General features: G+C 43.0%; 1 long non-coding RNA gene across 1 annotated transcript; it reads left to right on the forward strand.

Annotated features, from left to right (window-relative positions):
* The first annotated feature begins 1,498 nt into the window (after positions 1-1,498).
* On the forward strand, positions 1,499-3,750 carry LOC148220109 (uncharacterized). The gene is made up of 3 exons (XR_015799088.1): positions 1,499-1,600; positions 2,285-2,364; positions 3,669-3,750. It is a non-coding gene; the product is annotated as an uncharacterized LOC148220109 (long non-coding RNA).
* Positions 3,751-9,937: the final 6,187 nt, after the last annotated feature.

Below are 9,937 nucleotides of genomic sequence, written 5' to 3' on the forward strand. Positions count from 1 at the left end.
AATTTGTTCACATGGAAAATCCCAGGATGTAGGGTCAGAAAATTCCTTTAAGATTTGGCCCATATCCTCCCATTTCCCACACCATTCAGGATTCCTCACGCCTGGCTCTACTCTGGGGTCAAGGGTCTCAGCCCCTCTAGAAATCTCAGCTCTCATTCTAGAGAAACTGCAGACTGTATAGAGAAAGCTTACTATATTAAACACCAGAAAGATGGTCTCTTTAACACTCAGGGGGAACTGAACATTCTCTAATAAGGATGTAACAAATTCAGAGGAGAAGAAGGAGAACAAAGGCTGAAAAGCCTCATCCCCTGCTTCTCCTCTAACAAACTGAGTGCACAACCACAACCAAGAACCATACATTCCTGGAACAGATTCCAGCACCTTTATAAATCTCCTGCAGGCCATTAAAACCAAGCCCAGCCCGATGGATATTTTGGTCAATGCCCCTCTCCTACAGTAACTACGCATTAGGGACAATACCGGAGCTATTTCTGGATAAGCAAATAAACCCAGGGACCACAGAGGTATTAAGACTTCAAAAAACCCTAGGGACCAAAATCCCATGCAAGCCTCCACCCCAAAAGACATGAATTCCAACAACATAGCCAATAACTGCTCTATACCAACACAAAAGAATTTGAACCAAATTATTATTATTAGAACAGGGTTTTTTCCCACTTTCTCGAGCCCCACGTTGGGCGCCAATTTATTTGTCCTGGTTTTGGGCAAATTTGGGGGAAAACCTCCAGAAGGAGCCCCCAGACAGCAAACCCCACGACTCCTCCCCCCCCACCCCACCGGGTTCGGGAAGAATTTCCTCGGAGAAGAGTGGGAGAAAAAACCTGTTTATTTAACAAGCAAGACACTCCCCAGCACAGGGAAAAAAGACAACACCAGCTGACAAAAAAAAACTCTTTCACCGTTCTGAAGGGATGACAAACTCAGTCTCTCTGGCGAGTGGTCGCTCAGTTATCAGTCTCTGGCGCTGGGGATGACTGCTGCAGGTGACAAAGTGTAGCCTCCCGGTGTTTCTTGGGGTTCCCAGGTCCCCGTCCGTTCAGATGGTATCCAGGAGAGGGAGGGGACGGGGTGGAAGAGAAAACAGTCCAGGGAAATAGTTGGACTGCCTAGCTGAACTAACTAATAAGCAGAAAGCAAGGGCAAAGCGAAGGAAAGAAAAAGGCAGAAGCGAGCAAGCAGACAAGCAAGCAGGCAAGCCAGCAAGCAAGCAAGCAAGCAAGCAAGCAAGCCGAGCTAAAACCTCTCCTAAACATAGACCATGGGGGAGGTGAGCCGGCTGATAATAAGACAAAACAAAGCTTCACTCTCAGACTCAGTCCTGGAAGCACAGGACATAATACCAAACATAATCAGGACACACGATTGGAGATAGAAACACCATAACATCACCCTAGGACAATATGATATCACATATATCATGTGATTCCATTCTACATATCTACTTTCCATCCTGCTGAGAATTTATGGCAAGTGGAGAAATACAGAATCCCCCAACTGTGAATATGGAAATGGAAAAGTTGGTAAAGGAGCAGATGGTACTCAGTGAACAGAGACTGAAGGTTTTGCAATATATCGGGTATGGCAAAAGAGGGTATAGCATGAAGGAAAACAATTGTTGCTGGAGTTAATGAAGGACTTAGCTACAAAATGCACTTTGCTTCCTGTCAATGTGTGATTGCTAAATGCAGCAGTAAGGCAGGGTCTACATATATTTCTGTACAGCTCTTTTGAATGGAGAAAATGCATTCTTGATTTTCAGTGCCCCAGCCACACTTAATAGGTGGCGACGAGGCTCTAAAAATGGAGGAATGCAGAAGTAAATCTTGAAACATAGTAGAATTGGGCAAAGATGGGTGGAGAGCTAGAAGTTGGTGCTTTTGTCAAGGCATTTTTTCTCCATGGCATGGGATTTTATTTGCCTAATAAATTAAGAGAGGAGTCTGGATAGAAATCTAAGGTTGCTACGTTTGAATATCCATCCGGAACACAAGACACATTGGTGTGGGTGCAATGCATTACGATCTTTACAGGGAGGTTTTTTACGGTGGATGCAGGAACAAGGTAGATGACAGTTAGTTCCTAATCGGGAAGAAAACAGTTGTCCTTGAACAACAACAATCTCAGGTTTATTTTCATTGCCAAGATGGCTGTAAATAAAAGAAAGCCCAGTAGTATGGATATTCTGATTCATAATTTTATATTTGATGTACTGACTGGTTTGTATTTTAGGATACCTGACTCTTGTTTCCTACTTTGATAGCACCTTGTTGCCTCCAACACGTGCCAAATCTGATGGAAACGAATGGTGCAGAACTCTGGAGAACTGAAACAAAAGTCTAGGTAGGTCGGGAAATCCTAAGAACAGTCTGGAATTCAAGCAATATTTTCTTTTCTCCCTGGAAACGATGAGGCAAACAGTTGCTTTGAGAGTGCATGTTTGCTCTATTCTTTGTTCCGTGTGTTCCCACATCCCTTCTCAGTTGCTTGGAGGTGGCAGTAAGAACCAAAGAAGCTGCCTGTGGCATGGCTTTCCTTTGGCCAGTACAAACAACTATGCATGGTGAGATCTAGCAGGAACTGGCTTGGTTAGAATGAATCTGGGGGAAATCAAAAGTTAATTTTGACATGGATCCCTTCTCAATCATACAAAAATACTCCTTTTTAACTCTTGGAGAAGAAGAGGGGAAATATGAGAAGAAGAGGGGAAGTATTGGAGATACTTCCTTTCTCTGTGTCCTTGCAGCATGCCTTCCCTCTCTGTGTCTGCCTTCTCTTGCTCCAGAGCACATCCTGTTGGGATGTTTGTAGCCTGTATGGTAGCAAAGAAGTTGGTAGCAATTGTAAGTACCTTGCTACTTTGAAGCATAATGATCAAGAGCTGTGTATGAAAATGTCTTGATTTCTTTGGCTGGTAGTGTCTGGTGTCTGTAGGCAAAGGTCTGCAGGCACTGCTGGGATCTGTTCCGTGTGCTGAGATTCAGCACATGGCCTCTGTCATGTTTCCATGTCACACTGCACTATGAAAGATGGGAATTATGACTGTGGTCTGTTTCATAGCATTCAGACAGCCCTAATGTGGAGTGCGTGGAGAAAATGAGCATCCAGTATGAGCTGGTCGAAGGCAAATGTGAGGAGAAAGGGCAGATGTGCAAGTTGAGTGCCACAGCTTTTGGCTGTGATAGCCGTGGTCCAATGTGTCATTACAGTAAAATGCATCTGAGGATGGGTCAAACATTGAGATAACAAGTGGAATTCCTTTTTAACCTCCGCCTTACTCTGTTCATAAAGTAAGCCATCCTTTTGGTTTCACAGCAGTAGTTGGTATTTGTACTTGAAATGGGGAAAATCCGTAACAAATGCCGGTAATGAAGGGAGTGCTGTCCTACGTGAATGTGGAAGATGCAAGGAGCCTCAGCCCTTGTGCTAAATCTGTCTTATCTTGGGAAAGAAATTCCACCTCTGCCTCAATTTCTCCCTTTGTGTCCAACCAGATGGTATTGTTTACTAATCTAATATGGCATGTAGGAGGCTGAATCTATCTCTGTCCATCACAAGAAAAGAAACACTAGGTTTAGCCAGGCTCTCTCAAAGCCACACAGTATTTCTTCTGTACATGTCAATAATTTGTTCTGCTTTTCCTTCAGATGACCCTGTTGGATATGAACATTTGCACAGCAGAAGATGCTGAAGTTGTGCACTCCAACATGCTTCAGATGACTGAGAAACTAATGTGTAGGTTTGAAGAACAAGTGGAGCATGTGGATGTACGTTTATTTTATTTGATGACATATATTTTCATCACTCCTTGGGATTAGTCTGTTCTTCCTGCGCTCCCACCTGCAATGCTTTCTGCGTGGTAGGCTACTGATGTCACATTAGAAAGAGGTCCATAGTGTGACAAAACACTCCAAAGAAACAGTTTGGTGTGGAAGAGTTTCATGTGGAAGTGTTCATAATTCTTGTGTTTATTATTTGTAATATAAATAGATTGTATTTTTATGATCATTTCTATCTGAAATACATATGATAGCGATGAATGATGTATGGCCCAGTCTGCTTAAGATCAGACTTTAGGAATAGCTGGAAATGATCTCCCAAATGTCTTCCAGTCTTTTCTATACATAAAAAAAGTCGGGCAGTTGTTTCTAAAGGGATAAATTATAGAATGTGATTTGGTGCTTTATGGTGCCAGAATAAACAGAAGTTTTGATAATCCGCATTCTTAGCAGATTACTTGGAGACTGATTTTTTTTACTCTCCAGATCGAAGATGCCATGTTGGATACGAGTCGTAAAATTCCAGGCAGCCTTTTATCATGTTACATATCCTCTTACTCATTCATTTCACCTTCCAGCAGTTTAGAAAGAACTTGTTAACTTGAATGTTTTTCTTTGGAGTGGTTTTGAGGTGACGGCTAAATGGCCATAATACAGGTAGAAACATAAAAACCAGGGTGTGCTATAAAGACAGGAGCTCTTAATGCAAAGAGCCCTCTGAAATTCAAAATACCTGCTATAAAATTAAAAATGTAATCTTTGACTTTTAGATGGGAATTTCTACTCTTCAGTTTCATTCTGTCAGGTGCATTTTTGCTAACTGCTTGATTCACGCTGAATGGACAGTCCTGTCTTATTCTTGGTATGGCAACAGTGATAGAGATCACTGCTGCTTTCTGTACAAAGTGGCTGCAAGTTGCTATTACGAGATCTTGTGCAGGTCTAGAGTCTGATTGGATGTGAGTTTCTCATTGTTTCAACAAGCAACTTGGGGTGGCGGTGTCAGAGGTGTTCATTACCTAGGAAGATTTTCATAGGCCATGAATTTTGCTGAGGTAGCTTTCTCTTCTGGGTGTAGAATATATGTGCATAACTAACTTCCTTGAATCCAAAATAGTTGGGGAGATTTTAGTAACCATGAAACCATTTTCACTAGCTTTTTTATGTGGCCTTAGGTGATGAAAGTGATCTGGATACAATTTTAGAAAAAAAGAAAACGGTGAGTTGTGAGGAAGAGCTGAAGGTGTATTTGGAGAACACCCTTTCTTCTTGAGAACAAATTAGAACAAGGTATGAATTTTGTATCGTCAACTTAAAAGGTAGAGCATCTTTGAACATTGGTTGTACTACTTAGGCCTTGTTTTAATGCTGTTATGTGAAGGTATGGAAAAAGAGTGCTTTTAACTTCATGTAACAATACAGAATAATGTCCCTACTGAACAAGGTTAAGGCAAATAACGCCCACGGTTTAGGAATGGGACAAAGGAACACTGCTATCATTCAAAAACCATAGCACATCAGTATTACTGTGCATACCATCACATCCATACCTTATTCAGAAGGTCAAAGTAGAAGCGCAGATTCTCGGATCACCGGAATCAGAAGTTGGTCTGCACCATCATCTCTTCACTCATAGATTTGATCTCATTCAAAGTTCTAGGAACTCAGACGTTTAAGACAGCCAAGCACTTGCAACTTTAGAAACCATCTAAAAATTGGTACAATACCGCTCTCCTTCCTGAAGATCTTAGCAGCAGCTCTGAAGCCATAGAGGAAGCAGCACTGTTCACACACCCAGGAGGTCGTTCCTACATGCTCGATCAGAGGCACATTAGAAGAGCAATATGGACCTGAGGGGCAGATGCACATACCTTCACACACCTCGCAGTGGGACTGTGGTTAGAGCTGGAGGTTTGATACTCTTCCTAATAATTTGAGCCGTTAAAACAAAGCCAGAGGTAACAGACCAAGTGAAAATACAATGCCAGGTTGCAGAAAGAGAATGTTACCTATCTGAACACCTACATGAATTCCCCATCATTCTCTTTGTTTAGGAGACCAAGCCAATGTCCGTGTAAATGAAAACAAGTGTGAATATTGATTTTTCTTGAATCAAGACTCAGCTTTATGTCCAAGTCAAAGGCAAATAAACCAGAAAGGCTCTGCTGAGCAGAGTGCAGAACTAACATGGAAGACAGTAATTTGACCTCTTATGTAAGCAGTGTTGGAATGGTTCCGCATCCAAAAGGAAAGATGTCAAATGCTTCTTTGGAAATATTTTAACTTCTGTGCATTTCTTTCTTTGTAATGAACTATTCTCTAACAAGCCAGGATGTGATTGTGTTCAGTAGAAACAGATCAATGGCAACATTTAGCCTAAAGGTTTTATGAGATTGATCAGGAAGTTCGATTTAGATTTAAAGGCACTGTAGTCATATTTAATTTTATTTCTCTCCGTACTTGAGTCTCTTAAACAGGGACCTTCAATTGGACAGGAACGGGACACTGAAGCAAATTGTAATGGCTGACCTAATGGCTTAGCCGGAAGAATTTTCTGGGAATTGATTTCTTCTAGGTATCCATCAGCCAGCATTTTAGTGTGAAGGAAAGCTTCAAACAGGTAAAACAAAAATTCCCGTTGGTTTAAAACCTGACTGCTATATTAATTTTTCACTTTTGAGAAAATTTTCATGACCTTTAAAATTCAGACTATATCAAGTATTGTTTCAGCCATTGAAGAAAGTGCTTTTGATAGAGATAGGAGAGGGAAACCAAAACATTTCTCAGAGCCACACTTTCAACTCTGTCCTTGTTTCAAACGGCACTTGAGCAAATTCATTTGCCTTTGGAACAGAAAACGACAAGGTAACAGGCTTATCATTACGGATTTGAGTGATCCAGGTTCTTTAGATAGTAAGTGATCTATTCAAGATGATCTCTTACTGAAATAGATCCATTTTGACAAGGGAAATGGATTTCTTAGAAGAAAGCAAATCCCTATGTTAAAACGGTGTAGTGTGTGTTTTTTGTTGTTGTTTTGCTTTTAGAACTTGCAAGGCCCACTCGACGTCATAGTTCGAGATCCAAATAAGACCACGACATTCCAAAGAGGTGTTTCTTTTTGGTTGTTTTTCAATCTATATATCTTTGGATTGTAACCAGTAGAACTGTGCTTGAACTGGAAAGAAGTAGCAGAGGTTTCAGAAGTGGAACATAGGGTGGAATGGTAAGCTGAGAGCATTGTGCAAGGAGAGGAAAGAGGGGAAAATGATGAGAGTTTCCTGAGTCAGAAGAGACCCCTAGGGATCGTCAAACTCCAACTCCTGGCCCTGCACAGACACTCCAACAGTCCCACCCTCTGCATCCCTGAGAGCATTGACCAAACGCTCCTGGATCTCTGGCAGTCTTGGGGCTGTGCCCATTGCCTGGAGAACCTATTCAGTGCCTGACCAGCCTCTGAGGAAAAAAACCTTTCCCTGATAGCCAGCCTAATCATCCCCTGACACAGCTCCTGACATTCCCTTGGCTCCTGTCCCTGGCCGCAGAGAGCAGAGAACAAAGCTGTCCCTGTGCTGCCCTTGAGATGAGCTGAGAGGTCCCAAGTGAGGTGTGAGCTCAGTGTCCTCTCTGCAGCTGAACCAAATGCCCTCAGCCACTCTTTGTATGGCTTCCCCTCCCGCCTCTTCACTATTTCTGTGTCCCTCTTTTGGACATTTCTCCAATAGCCTGAGGTCTTTCTGACGGTGTGGCATCCAAAATTGCCCCCAGGGCTTGAAGAGAGCACTGTCCCAGCCCAGAGCAGAGCAGGACAATCACCTCTCTCGAGTGAGCGGTGCCACAATATAGGGACAGCTGTTAAAAATCCGCTGGAGAAACAAATCTAACAGAGAAACAGGTGATCTTGGCACAGGAAATGGAAGAAGCAGAGGAAGAAGAAGATGAAGAGTGGATTCCTTGTAAAAGTGAAGAAAATGAGCATGCAGAACAGGGACTAAGCATTATGCACGTAAGTGAGCAAGAGAATAAGTTTGAAAGTGAAGGCAGTTTCGTCCAAAAGAAGGAGGAATAGGAAGTCTTTTTGCAGTGAATGAATAGAAAGGTTTTTTCCCTTTAGTTTGTATACGAAGTGCACAGGGCTCTAGAACCTTTTGTGGGAAAATGGAGTGTGTAAAGTTGCCAATCATTTTGGAGCGAATTTGGTGGTTTTTGGGGTCCCAGGAGAATTTTGGGTTGCATTCTGGGGACTTGGTGGTTCCCAGGTGAATTGGGGGGGGGGGGAATCTGGGGAGATCCAGGTGAGTTTTGAGTGGTCCCAGGTTGAGTTTGGGGGATAATTTGTGGAATTTTGGGGGATCCCGGGTAGCGAGGTTTGGGGGTGTGTTGGTTTGAAAGAAAAACCAATGCGAGACTCCAAGTCAGTAATACAATTTAATAGGAGAAAAGAGAAAAAATAAAATACATGCAATAATGTAAAAGAAAAACCAGCAACAAAGTCAGAAATACAACCTGACACCCTGTCAGTCAGGGTGTTGGTAGCAGTCCGTATAAATGGTGGCTGCAGTACTCCTGGATGACAGATGTGGTTCAGTTGAAGCAGTGCTCCTGTAGAAGGTGCAGTTTTTCTCCGAAGATCCTGCGATGATGTGGAGAAAGGTCCGACTTTCCTCTGGGATGCAGTGGAAAGGACTGCTTTGGTGTTCCAAATCTCAGTTTTTATCTAGGTAGGAAATGTTTGGCTCCTCCCCCTGGCTGGAGCATCTCCCAATGGGATGATGTAATCTTATCAGTCACACAATAGGACTTAATGGCCCATTAACAGAATCTGTCTTCTGGAGGAAGGATGGGTTGTGAAAAGATAACGATGATCATCCCCCTGATCTTATCAGATGGCACATAGGCAGAGGATATCTCCCACAGAGATAAGGATCACCACCCCTCCCACATTTTAATAGATCGTGATAGAATACACATTTTTGCATTGTACCCCAGTAGAGGGGTGACTTTGTGCAATGTGGGGAGTCCCCGGAGAATTTTAAGGGGAATTTGTGGAATTCTAGGGATCTCAGGGGAATTTTGAGGGTAATTTGGTGAATTTTAGGGTATACATGTGATTTTTAAGGTTCTCAGGTGAGTTTTGGGGATGCCAGGTAGATTTTGGGGTGAATTCTGTCGATTTTGGGATATCCAGGTGAGCATTTGGGAGTCGTGCGAGAATTTTGGCATGAATTGGGGGGGATGCAGGTGGATTTTCCAGGGAATTTTGGTGATTTTGGGGAGTCCCAGATGGGTCTTCAAGAGAATTTGGTGGATTTGGGGGTATCTGTGTGTGTTTTGAGGGGGATTGGAGACATTTTGGGGTGAATTTGGAAGGTGTTCGAAGGACTGGGTCTTGGGGGTGATTTGAGGGATTTTGGGGGTCGCAGGTGGGATTTTGGTGTGAAGCCCTGGGATTTGGTGGTTCCCCGTGATTTTTGGGGTGAATTTGTGGAATTTTGGGAGCTGCCAGGTGAGTGCTGGGCATCCCAGGGGGGACTTCGGGGTGAATTTCGGGGATTTTGGGTTTCCCAGTTGATTTTCTGAGGTGAAAAGCTTCAAAAAGGATTTTTTTGAAAACAAAGCCAGAAGGTTATGGAAAATTAATAGATGTGATGCAAGTAGGTAATATGCAGACAATACACAGAGAGACAAATCATGGGAAAAATACAGTGGTAACACATGAGTGTGTGAGGATGGGATCAGTATAGCTAAGGCTCACTTGAAGCTGAATTTGGAAAAGTATGCCAAAAATAAGAATAATAAAGGCACCTACGGGTATTTCAGTGGGAAAAGGAAGATGAAAAGTAACCTATCACACCTCCCCTATTCCCCCCCACCCCCATAAGCCAGACAGGACTAGTGACAACAGACAAGGAGAAGGCTGAGGTACTCAACAAGTGTTGGTCTCAATTTTTACTGCCAGTCACTATTTCCACATCTCTCAGGTTATTGGACTGGTGGACTTGATTCTAAGCAATAGTAGCAGGTCAGCTTTCAGACCACTTGAGGAACCTGAGCATGCAAGACCATGCGACCCACCCAGAGGCATGTCAGGGCCCTGAGAGAACTGGCAGCTGTAGTTGCTAAGGTGCCTCCTCCAT

This window comes from Sturnus vulgaris, chromosome W, assembly GCF_052056855.1.
Source record: "Sturnus vulgaris isolate bStuVul1 chromosome W, bStuVul1.hap1, whole genome shotgun sequence".
NCBI lineage: Eukaryota > Metazoa > Chordata > Aves > Passeriformes > Sturnidae > Sturnus > Sturnus vulgaris.